This window comes from Copadichromis virginalis, linkage group LG3 (genome assembly GCF_057382275.1).
Source record: "Copadichromis virginalis isolate Kocher_CV1m ecotype Utaka linkage group LG3, C_Virginalis_male_GT1.1, whole genome shotgun sequence".
Lineage (NCBI taxonomy): Eukaryota > Metazoa > Chordata > Actinopteri > Cichliformes > Cichlidae > Copadichromis > Copadichromis virginalis.
Window position 1 is genome coordinate 32,949,702 of NC_140620.1, and position 15,026 is coordinate 32,964,727.

Below are 15,026 nucleotides of genomic sequence, written 5' to 3' on the forward strand. Positions count from 1 at the left end.
CGTCTGCTGTTACAACAAATTTCATCAAGTTTCAGAAATGCAGAGAAATACTTAAAAAACAAACTTAATTCGATTCAGTTTTATTTATATAGCGCCAAATCACAACAGTTGCCTCAAGGAGCTTTGTATTGTAAGACAAAGACCCTATAATAATATAAGGAAAACAAAGAAAACCCCAATAATCATATTAACCCACTCCCACCCCATGAGCAAGTGCCCTCATAACTAAGGGAGGATTCAGGGTCACCTGATCCAACTATTTGCTTTTGCATAAAGGAAAGTTTTAATCCTAATTTTAAAAGTAGAGATAGTGTCTGTCTCCTGAATCCAAACTGGAAGCTGGTTCCACAGAAGAGGGGCCTGAAAACTGAAAAAATACTCTAGGAACAACAAGTAGGCCTGCAGTGGGAGGTATAATGCCTCCCACAAGCTGACCCCCCCACCAGACAGTAACTTCAGTGTGTTAAATGAAAGCATGCTTAAATGTGATGAGAGACAAGTGTCAGTAACTGACTGTTCCCTTTTTTTGTAAAGTAAACTATAGGGACATGCCATCTCCTGCCAAAATAAAACCGAACAGGCTACGAAACTGCAATCGGTCCCAAGACCTGGTAAATGGGCTGGTTCTTATGAAGGGTGGGTCTACTCTACTGGAGCAGTCAAACCGCTTTATACAGATTGCCTCATTCACACAAGCACTTTTCCCCTTGTCTTGCCTAGGAATACTTTGGCATGCAGACTGGAGCAGCTAGGGATTGAATCACCAACCTTCCAATTAGTAGATTACCTGCTTTACTTCCTGAGCTGTGTAATCCAGACCCTGGAAGGGAGTAGGAAAATTTCTTCATGAACCAAACTTATTTGATCAGTGTGCTACATCTAAACTAACATGTGGACACGGACACCAATGTTATTTGTTCACTTCATTTCTTTTTTTGCTGATCCGAAAATTGATCCGATCCAAACCGTGAGAATTTTGATCCGTGGCACCACTACCAGACAGTAAAGCTAGTTCTCAGCTACGAGCCCGACATGGAACACGACATATTAGCCAGAGGCTACTACGGCTCGGAGCCGCAGAGCTGGCCGAGGTAACAAGAGAATACAAATAAAAAGAAAACAATTTTCGCTAGCAGTCAAAAACTAATGTGTACTCTCACGTCTGCATTTTTATTTCCTGAATACAAATGAAATTATAGCAAAAGTGGTGCTACATGTCTGGCCAGAAAGAGCGGACCAATGTGTTTATATGGTAGTTCAATGCAAGGCTTCAGTTAGTTAAGAGTGAGAAAAAATTGCGTTCACGTTTGCAGTTTTGTGTTGTTATGCAATATTTGAAATTTTAAAAAACAAACAAAACACAACATTTTAGGAAATATTAGTGGGTGTTTTCTGGTTTGTATTTTTGTACTACTTGAACACTAAAGTGTCCCTCCAATGAGATGACGGTGTCAGCAGTGGCCTGCGGCTCATTTGAGTTTGAGACCCCTGGTGTCAAATCCCAGTGAATACAGCATGCAACATTAATAAAAGTTAATATTTCAAGCAGGCATATATATTTGAGTCAACAATAAGAAAGTTGTACGCAGTATTTTTCTGTAGGTATTAAGCGAAATAATTCAAACCATCATAGAGCAGATATGTACATTTCTACTGTGAGCGTAACTTCCACGGTACCCCTGTTAGGCAGTGTGGAAAAAAACTGGCCTGTGGCTGAACCTGGTTACTGACCCCTGCAATGTGTGCTCTGCAGTTCCTTTATCTTCCCTAACCAACTTTTCACGTTTACTCAAAGCACTTCCCAAACTTTACAGGATGGTTAATTTGTCACAAACATACCAAAAACCCTGCAAGCAGCTGGCAACCTTTTAAACAGTTCAAGACTTACAATCATTTGTACCTTTTTTGTGTGTAGAATGAGCTTTGGTTAATCTCAGTCATCGCCCACATGGTCTCTTGGTAATATGGTGATATAATTGTTTTAGTGTCCTGCCATAAACTCAAATCTCTCTGTCTTTATTGTTGGGGAATGCAGATTAAACCTTGTCATAAAATAGTTGCTGATTGTGTTTTGAATGAATGAATGCATACACACATTCATGCTGCTATTGAGCCATGTGACTGCAGAGGTGTTGTTTTTCTCACCGCAGCATACAGCTCCATAATCATTGACCCTTCACCCCATTAAACTCTGTTTTAAAAAGATAGGTGTCAACAAGAAAACAAGCGTCTGTTTCCTCATTCCTGAAGCTTTTGTTGCAGATGAGAGGTTTTCAAAGGATGACAAGCGCTTTTTTCAAACTGAGGTGTCCGCCCCAACAACACAAAGTCCAACTGTCAAAACAAACCAAAGTCCACTTTGGTCATAAGGTTTGGTCAGCTGAGTTTTGATCCACTGGTTTACGTTTTGTAAGTCAATTAGCTAACGAAGATGAATTCTTTTGAATGGCACTGACTCATTATGAATCAAATTAGGGTAAAAGAATATTGTTTATATGTCTGACAAAGCCTTTTAGGATACCAAGATGACAACAATTACTTTTGTAATAAAAGATCACTTTTGTAGCAGAAGTGTAACTAGAAGGGTATCTGGGGTGCTACTGCCCTTCCTGAAATTAGTTTTCATTCGTTAATTCCCAAAATTGTCATATCAGTGCAACCAAGGATGGAGCCAATATTTTCTGTGAAACTATAAAACAATATGCACTCAAATCTTTTGTGATTATTGTGCAAAATATACTTTTTAAATGTTTTTAAAAGTGGACATAGTGTGCCTCACAGTGGTTTGGTCCAATACCTTCTACTTTATTTTGCAAAAGTGAAACGTAATGGATGTGTAAAACATTTTTTTAAACTAGAAGTAAGTAATTAAGTAAGCAAAGAGCTTTACAAATCTGTTAGACCACCACCAGGTGTAAGGATTATGCCACAGCTGCCCTAAATTAACTGTATTGGTAATTTTCCAAAAGTTAAACAATGCTAAAATATGATTTCTAAATGTAAGGTTTTATTTTAAAAATACCAAAGAAACAACATCCCCCCACATACCAGTCTCTTAACCCTCTAGGACCTGGTATCCACATATGTGGACATCACATTTTAGTTTGTCTAGACCACAATACAACGTTTTGCCCAATTAGGCCAAATAGCAAAGAAAAATTAAAAATACATGCCATAAAAAAAAATGGGTCTCAGGAGGTAAAAGTAAATTCAGTTTGTCTTAAAGTTTGTCTTCAGTGAGTCTTAAATTTAAATTTTATTTTGTGTTTTTATGACAGGTGGTCTAATTAATTTGTTAGACAGTGTAAGTAAAATGTTTAGTTCTATAGCACCTTTTAAATAAATAACACAAAGTGCTTCAGAACAAAGATACTAGAACATGAAGACGAAATGTTCTACAGAAGCCATTTTTAAAGGTTTTTAGCTACTTTTTCAAATTGACCACCAAGTCCTTTGATATAAGGCTGTTGCAATACTGTCTCCTTTAGTTATTTTATTCATTTATTTATTTTTACCTTGTATGATACACAGCCAGAAGGCCCTGAATAAAGTGTATTTGATCATAAGACTGCATTATTTTTCTCAGCTTCGTTACCTTGAGGCTGAATCTATTCTTGTTGCCACTGTATTGTTAAAGGGCAGCTGCGCCTCCTGATTTATATGTAAGAAGACAGGTTTGCCCAGTGTTGAACTCATTATGAATTGTTAAATTTATTATCTTACAGTCATTTTTTATGAAAAAAAAAATGTTAAAGGTGCAATATGTTGAGTACTTCATTCTAGAAGAGGTTTACCTTTTCTCCCAATTCTAGGTGGTGATGCTCATGCTTTTTTTTATGTTCTTATATTTCTGTAATAATTGGACATTGGATCAACGAGCCTTTGCATCCACCACTGCCTGATAAACATGTAGCAGAGGTCCTACAAGATCTTGCTTTGCTGCATGGGCCTGGCTTTAAATCCTCTGGGAAATCCTAAGTGGTTTGCCGGGAATGCAGCAAATGTGGCAGTGCTAGGCTAAAAACAAACAATATCCTGCTCACTCTTCTGTTAATCTTCTTCTCCACTGATGCCTTACAAAAGCCGAAGCTATTGTTGCCTGTCTGTACTTCAACATCATTAGTGAAAGGTCAAAATGACTGACCATGAGAGACGTGAGACCGTCTCTGGAAGGCTCTGATTCTTCTATTGAAGTTGGACTTGAAGTGGATTGGACTTGAGAGTTTTATTTCTTGAACATCTGTAAATTGTATTCAACAGATATTAACTGAAATGGAACTAGGGCTAGAACGTAGTCTCATGTAACACACACTCGTGTTACATTTGTACCACAAGGTAACCAAGTAAGTTATTACAAAGATATTCCTATTTACAACGATGGGCTAGGGAAAGGTAGAAATGAGAGTATTTAAAAAGAAGTATCAAAAGTTAACCCTGTATTCCTGAGAATTCTTTTAGAATGTTTCGAATTCACAAGAGCTATTTTAGGATTTTTGAGAGTTCTATTAGAATGTTCCAGATTCCTGAGAATCCTTTTAGGATGTTCCAAATTCCTCCAAATAATTCTCAATGACACATTGCAACACCAAGTTTTATTATAGTCACACATTGCAATAGAGTTTTCTGGGTAATTGACCAAGTCTGGTGGCATTACCTCCAAAGCTTATAGAAGTTTCTGCTAACAGCAGCTACATTGTCAGGAACAGCACCTACCAACAGATATCCTCAACAGCTCACCTCACTATCATAACCGAGCAATATTATTGTCAAATGTTGATGTTATTCACCTACAAAAACTCCTGGCTGTCCGTTGCTGTCATGGGGTGCGGAGGGTTAAATAGCAGCGCACATCTGAAAACAGCTTAACATACTCATGGTCCCTTTGTGGTTAAAGGCTAATTACATAAAGCACTTTTATACTGTTAATAAAATCCTGATCTCACATTAAGTACCTTAGAAGGGTTTTTAATAACTTTCAAAAGTGTCATTAGTTTGTTGTTGACTTCACAGTGACGGTTGCAGTAAAGACGCGCAAAATGTGTTCGTATTTCTCATCCCTGTCTTTAAAACACAGTAAACAAGTAACATTGCATTATCTTGAACAGTGATCTCAGTTTTATCTCTTAAAAAATAAATCAATAGTTAGAAAATTTCTGTCTTGAACTGAGTCTGAGAAATTTGTCGATGAATCATACCACAAAGATTAGATTATTGTCATGCTCGGTTTGCTGGATTATCAAAGTCATCACAACACCAGCTCTGAAATTTGACTGTATCACCTCAGTACCGAAGGCACTTCACTGGATCTCAGGTCAACACCTTTAACATCCTTCTATTAGTTTATAGTACCTATCAGGGCATCGGCGGCAGGTCTTTCAGTTACTGTGGTCCCCTTCTTTGGAACAATTACATCTGTACATACACTCACTATAGTGTATGGGTGTGTGTACTTTGTCTTTGACGTGTAATTTTGCTGTTTTTACTGCCTTAAGGCATCGTAAACCTACAGTTTTTTATGGTTTTATTTTCTGTGTTAAGGACATCGAATTTGCCGTCTAAGTCTAATTGTCATTACCATTCAGTAGCATCGAAAGCACACTGTGTCAAGTTCAAACAGTTCATTGGGTGCACTTGATAGCGATTTCCAGCGATAAACTCCAACTGACTGACATCATGTAATAAGAAGAGAAAAGAAGTCAATAGTCTGTCTGCTGTTATTTCATAACTTGATGGGTGCATCCAGTTTGGCGGGTTATAAATAGGCATCTAATGTTAATATTCAGCAGTTAAAGTGCTTAAATGCAATGCCCCAAGCCTCTTGGATGAAATTAAAACTGTCATAGAGTCACCTACGAGTCGAACTGTTACTGACCCTTGCTTGCCTCTCAAAGATTTCAGCTAGATGGTGATAGCCTCTGGGTCTGTTTATGTTATTTAAAGACATGCTGCCAAAACGGTCTGAATTGCACTTTGGCAAAATAATGACTTAAGTGTCAAATTGTGCTGGGAATTTCCCCCTAAACTTGTTTTCTGCACCCTGTTGAAGTGCCGAGGTTCAGCCTAAGGGTGCACAATACTGATCAGCGGCAATCAGTTAATCTAATATGATTATGTCTGACTAACAACCTTCAAGAAACTGCAGGCTTTTGTGGCCACGAAGGTCAGGAGGCAGTCAAACTCAAAGGACTTCTATGAAGTTATTAGTTTAAAATGCTACATTTGATTCCTACACATATAATCAGAGATCAGTTACATTAGTTTAAAAAAAATAAAACTGTATGGCTCGGACTTCAATATGTTTTGTACAGCTCCCCTCTGATTGCACTAAGATTGTTAAATTAGTAAGTTTTTGTGGCGACATTTAACTACGTCAGCTGAGTGTTTTGGGATATCGAGCCTTTCTCATAAATGTGGTCATTTTAGGCATTTTAGACACTGTGAACAACTTACAGTAAACTCTGCTTTTTTTAATACTCCAAATATGTAATACGTAAAATTAAAAATGCCCGAACAGCTGTGCTGGAGCTCAGGATATACACTTATGGCCACTTTATTAGGGAGAAGCAATTCAATGCATTTAGGCATGTAAATATGGTTGAGATGACCTGCCAGAGGTCAAACTGAGCATTGGAATTGGGATGAAAGGTGATTTAAGTCAATGTGGCATGGTTGTTGGAGCCAGACAGGCTGGTTTGAGTATTTCAAAAAATGCTGATCTGCTTGGATTTTCCCACACAATCAACTCTGAGGTTTACCAAGGAGAAACTATCCAGTGAGCACCACTTCTCTGGGTGAAAATACCTTGCTGATACCAGCGTTGTTTTGAAAACTAGTTAATGCATTTACTATTTTTATTGTTATTTATTTATGACTACTGTAATACACAGACACTCTCTGTGGGCTTGTAATGATGCAGTGAGTTTTCTTCTTCACTCACTATGTGTTTATATAGCTCATCATCAGGCATGTGGAGGAGTGCGGGGTGCGGAAGGGGTTTGGGCATCTTGGGCATTTTTTGCTGCCTTGGATGAGTGACAAAACGTTTCTCCCACTGAAAACGCTACGACCAGATGAACCTTTTGGGGTATATAGGCACATAGGACAGTCTGTTAAAAACAGCTTATCTTTTTTGAACCCATGAGGTCGTTGTGGCATTTATGGATCAGTGTTGGTGCTGAAATGGGGAGAAGGTTTGATGTTCAGACTTTGTTTTTGTGGGGAAATTTTTACAAGGAATTACCTTAAGGGGGACTCATCACCCTGAAACATGCAGATGTATGCAGCAGGTTTGGGTTTAGACTGTCTTACAGCCTGCTTTACGTGGCCTTATATCTCAAGATGCAGGAAGGTTCCATTAGCTTGTATTATGGGTGCTCTTCCTACAGGAGAATAGCAAAGAAAGTGAACTGCAATTAGCTATCCATACATACATACATACATCGATACATACATTTTCTTATACCTGGTCAAAGCTGGATTGTGGTGGCAGCCATTCTTTCCAGTTCCTCCTGTGGGATCCCGAGGCCCTCCTAAGCCAGATGAGATGAAAGTTGGTTCTGGATCTACCTCGGTGTTCCCTGAAAACCTCAAAAGGAAGACACCAGTTTGCAATACCAAGGGTCAAAATGCCCAGGCCCCTCTTTTTGCCTTACATCCAGCCCACCCCAGTGCCTGCTCCTATGGGCGATGGGCCCACAAAGTGGCAGATGTTATTTTTCTGGCTTATTTCAAGCTGCATGTGTCAAGGCACAGCCACCAGACTGTTGCTGATGAGCTCCCTTCTTAGGACTGATTTACCTTAGTCCCCTTGCCCCCTAGCAGGGACTATTGTTTGGTAGGGTGCTGTACTACAGTACATCCAAAAAGTGTTGAACCTGCCACTGAAATACAATTTACGACTTTATTAACTCACTTATAATGCAAACTCACGTGCAACCATAGCTGTTCTCCTCTTGTAGCGGTCTACTAAAAGCACCACTGCAGGAGTACGTGACTGTTAAAAATCCACTTTTGTTCATCATTAAATTGCAGAAGATAAGCTGCAAGATAAGTAGGTAAAACTCCTTTGACACATGCTGACTATATTGAGCAGCTGCATCAAAGCTGCTCAATATGGCTATGACAGTTAAGTTGCCTAATTCACAAGGGGCATAAAGCCCTTCACGTCATTCGGCGAGAATGTGAGAAAAGGTTCAGGAGTTGATGGAGCGGGTTTAGCTGTTACACCATGAAACTGTGACATTTAGGTGATGGGACGCTTCCTACTGCAGCCTGTAATTCTACACAAGCCCTGGATGTTTGGGGAGGAACGGCCACTAATTCCCCGCTGACTGACAACGCCTCCACAGTGAGGCCTGGAGGAGCAGAGAGGTATGATGTGTGTATGTGGATGATGAGAGTCAGGCCAGTGGACCAAGCAGGGGGTATTTCAACACCAGCATGTGACCCGCTAAGGTTTCATCACAGATGGACGACGCTTTGGGCTCACTGGGGATGTAGACGGGTGCTAAAGTTTCAAAACAACCCAGTGTGTGTGTGCGTTTCAGTGCATATGCGCCTATGAGAATGATATAGAGCAAAGTTTTGGAGTTCACTTGAGCCCGACTGGATCCTATGTCTCATGTACACGGCTTTAAAGCTATTAGAGAAGCTATTAGCATCAGTCAGTTTACCAAAAGCCCTTGGAATCCCAACTGCTAACCCCTCACACAAGTGACACAAGTACACTCAAACACACACACAGATACTTTCTCTAATGAGAGACGATACGTCAGAGCTTCATTTAAATGCACCTCATTTCTGTGTCACTTGGCGGGACCTCGGTGGGATGCCTGACCTCGTTGACGCTCAACAACAGCATTCATCTTTAAAGGTGGCTCCATCGACAGCCTCGGCTTTCCCTCCTCTTCATGTCCTCAAATGTTTCCTATTTAGGCAGCAGTAAGAAGGCTTTCCAGGTATCCATGTAATTACAAAGGATATTATCTTACCACGTGCAGTTCTCAGGAATTTCACTAATGGCTCCACTTGCAAACATCAGCGTTGCCATCTTTTATGAATGAACTTAGTCGCTGCCTGAGAAACTGACATTTTGGTTTTCAGTCTTGAAGCTAATCTAATATTTTGCTTCTGCACATGAGCTCAGTGTTAGAAGAGTCTGGCCTTTCTCACATGATGCATTCATACTACTAGATATACTCGATACTTGGTGGTTTAGGCGAGAGAGCTGCATGGGTAGAACATGACGTCCACTCACTAGCTGTGAATTCAGCAAATTGTTCGCTGGTACTTTTCTTACATGATCTCAGTCACAAGGACTTCGGACCATGGAGCTGACGGGTTAAAGAGCTGAGTCAGACTATTCTCAATCTATGAAACAAATGTTTTCTGATTTTTTTTTAAGAAGAAGAGGATGATATCAAGACTTTTTTCTCTATTTCTATAACAAAACTACAATAAACAGGCTATAAAACAAAACCTATACACAACATAAGATAGAGAAAAGCAAAGGAATATGGAAACTCAGCCAACAGGGATCACCTGAATACAGGATTTCAATAATTTCAGCAAAATTCAAACAGGCTTGCATGCAAAGTAATAATAAATAACAACGACGCTGACAGCCTCATACACCAAAGAGACGAATAACAAAACCTAAACATAAAACATTCTTACGATACAGAAGAAACAGCAGCCAGTGAAACCTCAAAACACAGGGCCCATGACAGGAAGAGCTAGGACCAACAATCTTGAACACACGCACACACACGCACACACACACACACACACACACACGCACACACACACACACACACACACACACACACACGCACACACACGCACGCACACACACGCACACACACGCACACGTATTTAGCGTATGTATCTTTTAAGCTAGTCTTCTTTTCTCAGCAGTAGCTGAAAGGCTTCCTTTGTGTAGCATGTCTAGAGGAAATCTGTAAATTGTAGCTGGAAAAAAAACACAACCTCACTCACACTTTCTCAAAACGGGCACTTCTCTGTTACAATTCGATCGTATTAACAGCTTGTTTTGTTCTTTGTTTTGTCAGCTGTTACCATTCACACTAATCACAAAACATCAGACGTGCTGCACTTTTACCCGCAGTGTGGATTTAGTTCACTGAAGTAATTAATACAGGACATTAAACCTGAATTCGTGGTTGTTAAGATTGTTGTTAAGATCGTCACATTCTGTGAATATAAACTGTGAGCTTACATTGATGTAATGTGTAAATCCTGTAGGTGAGCACGTTTAGCTGCTGCACTTGTCCTGAGAGAAGCGCTCTCTGAGCAGAGCTTCAGCCTCCTGCTTTAAGGCCACTTTGGCAGGACACCTCAGCCTTTGAGAGCAGGGAACTTTTAATCGGTTTTGTGGTAATGGGATGGCCTCTCAAAGCACCAGGGAGTCTCCCAGCTACCACCAGGCGTTTGACACAGCAGTGCTTTGTCTTTGATTGTGCGTCCCAAACCTGCCTTTGTAAAAAGATAAAAAGATCAGTGTGCGTTTCCGAGAAGCAGCAGTGGCTCTAAAAGGCTTAGGGAGCTGAGACACACAGACCACCTCAACTCACCTCCGATCCTCTCTCGTTCTATAGCTCAGCCAGAGAGAATCAGGAAGTAGATTAGTCATGACAGCTTAAAGCCTAAAATGGCTTATGAAAACAAAACAATAGCTGGAGTTACCGCTTGGAAAAAAAAGAAGAGAAGAAGAAACCCTCTGAGTTATTTATCAGCTTAATTTACATATAGTAATATTCTGTTTGCACAGATATAAGTCAGAGAATTATTTAATGTGTTTTCTCTTTGAGTGCACACCTGTAAATCTGCATTATTATCACAGAAACTGCTTAATGATGTGAGTACTTGAAGTAATGTGTTGGTGGGATTTTATCATATTTATCTATTCATGTGTTTTGTCTTTCAAGACATGTCTGATTCAGTTAATACAGCTTAATGCACATGACTGAAACACATTGCATTTAATATACATATATGAATCATCATACTCAGGTTTCAGAGCCCACCACAGCACAGAAACAGCTTATTTTTCTTATGGCCTCTGACAGTGGACTCATCTCTGTGCTTGTCCTGCTAGACCTCAGTGCAGCATTCGATACTGTCGACCATAATATCCTATAAGAGCGATCAGAGCATGCTGTAGGCATCACAGGTACTGCGCTGCAGTGGTTTGTATCATATCTATCTAACAGACTACAATTTGTTCATGTAAATGGAGAGTCTTGTTCACACACTAATTCAAGGTCTTAAATAATCAGGCCCCATCTTATCTTAATGACCTTGTAGTACCATATCACCCTATTAGAGCACTTCGCTCTCGCTCTGCAGGCCTACTTGTTGTTCCTAGAGTATTTAAAAGTAGAATGGGAGGGAGATCCTTCAGTTTTCAGGCCCCTCTTCTGTGGAACCAGCTTCCAGTTTGGATTCAGGAGACAGACACTATCTCTACTTTCAAGATTAAAACTTTCCTTTTTGCTAAAGCATATAGTTAGGGCTGGACCAGGTGACCCTGAATCCTCCCTTAGTTATGCTGCAATAGGTGTAGGCTGCCGGGGGATTCCCATGATGCCTTGGGTGTTTTTTCTTCAGTCGCCTTTCTCACTCACTATGTCCTAATACAGCTCTCTGCTTTTATTATTATTATTAATCTCTGGCTCTCTTTCACAGCATGTCTTTTATCCTTCCTCCCCCAACCCCCAACCGGTGTTGGTAGATGGCTGCCCCTCCCTGAGCCTGGTTCTGCTGGAGGTTTCTTTTCTTCCTGTTAAAAGAGAGTTTTTCTTACCCACTTTTGTTTTTTAATGTTTTTTATGTATGTCTCTGCATTTCTGAAACTTGACGAGATTTGTTTTAACAGCAGACACCTTGTGTGTAGGTTAGAGGACCTGCTCATTTCTTCATTGACATTACACAGCATAACGCAGACATTGTGGCAGCCGAGGTGCACATACAGCAGTAGTTTACACAAGTCTGTCTGTAAGTTAATGCTGCCATCTGCTGCTCATATATGGAAACTCTTACGTTTCAGCTGCCACATACTGTACCTTGACTTAACACTATTAACATTAATTCATTTTTGAAACGGCCACTCACCAAACACTATAACAGTGATTTTGACAGTCCAGTGGAATTTGAATAGGAAATAACTGTAGGCAGAGGCCACACTTAGCAATGTTTATTTTCTGAGTTAGGGCAAACTGTAATATGACAAATGGATTATTTTACATAGTACCTAGTCGATGGGCAGCTGAAGTCATGTTATTATGGAGGTATTCCACCCAAGACAACTGGGAACTCCAGAAAGAGGGGTTAGTTAGAGCAGCTTCAAGCTCCTGGTTAAACCTGTTTGATCATTAGATTACAGATGGAAGCCTGAGTCAAGGTTTACTTCAGCTCCTAAAGCTGAGCAGAGCGCATCAGAAAAAGAGTCCTTTGACATAGACTATATTATTTTGAAACAAAATGGAGACAAAACACCTGTACTACCACTGCTTCTTCTACTGCTTCAGAGGCATTGGAAATTTTTTTCCTTGGTTAATTATGTGGCCTGACCTACAGAACCCATCTATGATGGTGTGAACGACTTTTTACGCTGGAATGGACAGTAACAAGAGTTATATGTGAGAATAGTTCATTAGGAACCAACAAGGGCTGGAGGAGTTCTGCGAGGGGTCGGAGCTGCTGTTGCTTCTGGCGCAGAATAAACAGACTGCAATATATTCCTTTGCATCTTTGCCTGAGAAGACAAACAACCTAAAGCTGACCCAGCTACCAAGTATACATTGCAAATTTGCGCTAACCGTCACTCTATAGCCAGCTTTGCTTTGTATTCAGGGATTTTCAAAGTGACCTACACAAACTATACCAACTAGCTGTAAAGGAAATATAATTTCTCTGTGTTGTCCACTATTTAAGAACAGTGATTAACAGCACATTCTTCTTTTGTGGCTTCTGTAAAACTCTTTAACGGATTCTGGCAGAATCATTCATTGTATGCATCAATATATTGTAGTATGAGGAGGAGAATTTCCAGGTCTGTGCAGTAATGCTTCCATCTGCAGGTCACATCCAGAAGCTCTTAGGATCAGCTGGGAGTTAAGATCAGCTCTCAGCTCTCAAATCCACACATAGATTAAGCGTATTCCCACATCTAAAAGAAACTACTGTGTCAAAACACTTTTTAGTCTAAGGCTAGGCCAAACAGAGTCCTAAACTTCAAAGTGAAATTAGGCGAGATCTTGTATTTCTCTAAATGTCAGAGTCACTTTTTCCTTTACTTTAAAATTACCATGATATGAGTAGATTTTGGGTGGCATGGTAGTTGGCACTGCTGCCTCACAGCAAGAAGGTCTTGAGCTCAATTCCACTATCAGGCCCGGGTCTTTCTGTATGGAGTTTGCATGTTCTCCCGGAGTTTGTGGAGTCTCTCGGGGTACTCTGGCTTCCTCCTGCAGTCCAAAGACATGAAGTTGGTGGGGATTGGTTAACCTGGCAACCTGTACAGGGTGTACCCTGCCACTCACCCTAAGACATCTGTGACAGACGTCAGATATATATATTATATATAGATATATATATAGATATATATATAGATATATTGCCGACATGTGGCCAACAGTAATGTTTTAATGTTCTTCATTATTAAACATTCGCACATAAATAAGTGACGTCATATTCAGTACTTACTTTTGACAGGTCACTCTTCGGCCACTCCTTTCTGCCATATTTTGCAGCAAAATTATCCACACCCACCGCACTATGAATTGTGGGATATATGGGACCACGAAGCGTGCACCGGACCATGCTTGATATTTGGGGAAATCGAAGGCGCATTTGGAGTATGCATTTGAAGTACACATCGAATTGGGACAGCCGTCGTCGCGTGGTGGTGACGTAATCGCACTCAAAATGCGTACTTCAAACGTGCGGTCTCTTAATTGGGACACAGCCATAATGTCAGAGACGCTATAGAACAGTGGTTGGCAACTCCAGGCCTCAAGGGCCAGTGTCCTGCAGGTTTTATATATCACCCTGGGTCAGCACACCTGAATCAAATGATTAGTTCATTACCAGGCCTCTGGAGAACTTCAAGACATGTTGAGGAGGTAATATAGCCATTTGAATCAGCTGTGTTGGATCAAGGACACATCTAAGGCTACGTTCACACTGCAGGTGAAAGCGCATGAAATACGATTTTTTTTTTTTACCCTATTCGACCCATATCCGATCATGGTATGGCAGTGCCCTCGAGGCCTGGAGTTGCTCACCCCTGCTATCCGGTCATTAAGTCTGACGTCACTAGCCGTGTCTGGCCCTAAACTCCGCTGCAGGTCCATATATCAAACGATCACTGTGGCATTACTGAGAGTTGAAAAACTGTCTAAAGTCTTTCATCTTTAATAAAATGATCAGCGTTCTGCTCTACCAGGTGTAACAATTGAGTTTAGCATCCAGGCAGCCATGAAAACGGAATTTATGACATTTAACGGAGTTAGAAGTTAGCAGGGAGTTAGCTCGCTAGCTTCTATCTAAATACAATATAGCATGTCCTGACTGCGGGGTTTTGGAAACAAATTAAAACGTACAGCTCTGTTATCACTTCCAACATAAATGAAGACAGAAAACTAAACAGCAGTGACGTTTGTAGGGTTACTGAAGTTGGGCTAGCTGGTATATAATGATGTGCTACGTGACCACTAGCGACACAGCTATGTTAGCATAATATAAACAAGCTAACTTTTTTTCCACTCGATAAAAGTTAACGTGAGTGTCCTCGGTGGTCAGGAACAAATGTAATCGCATGGCAGGATGCTGTAAAAGGACCAAACTTCAGCCAGGAGAACAACTGAGATAATCCATCCACAATACGAGGTTAGTCATTCATATACTGCTGCATGGGCTGGGCTGTAGTTACATCCTAAGGTTTTAAAAACTGAGCTTAAATAAATGATTAGCGGTAATAAAAGCCGAGGGAGGTCAACAGTGAT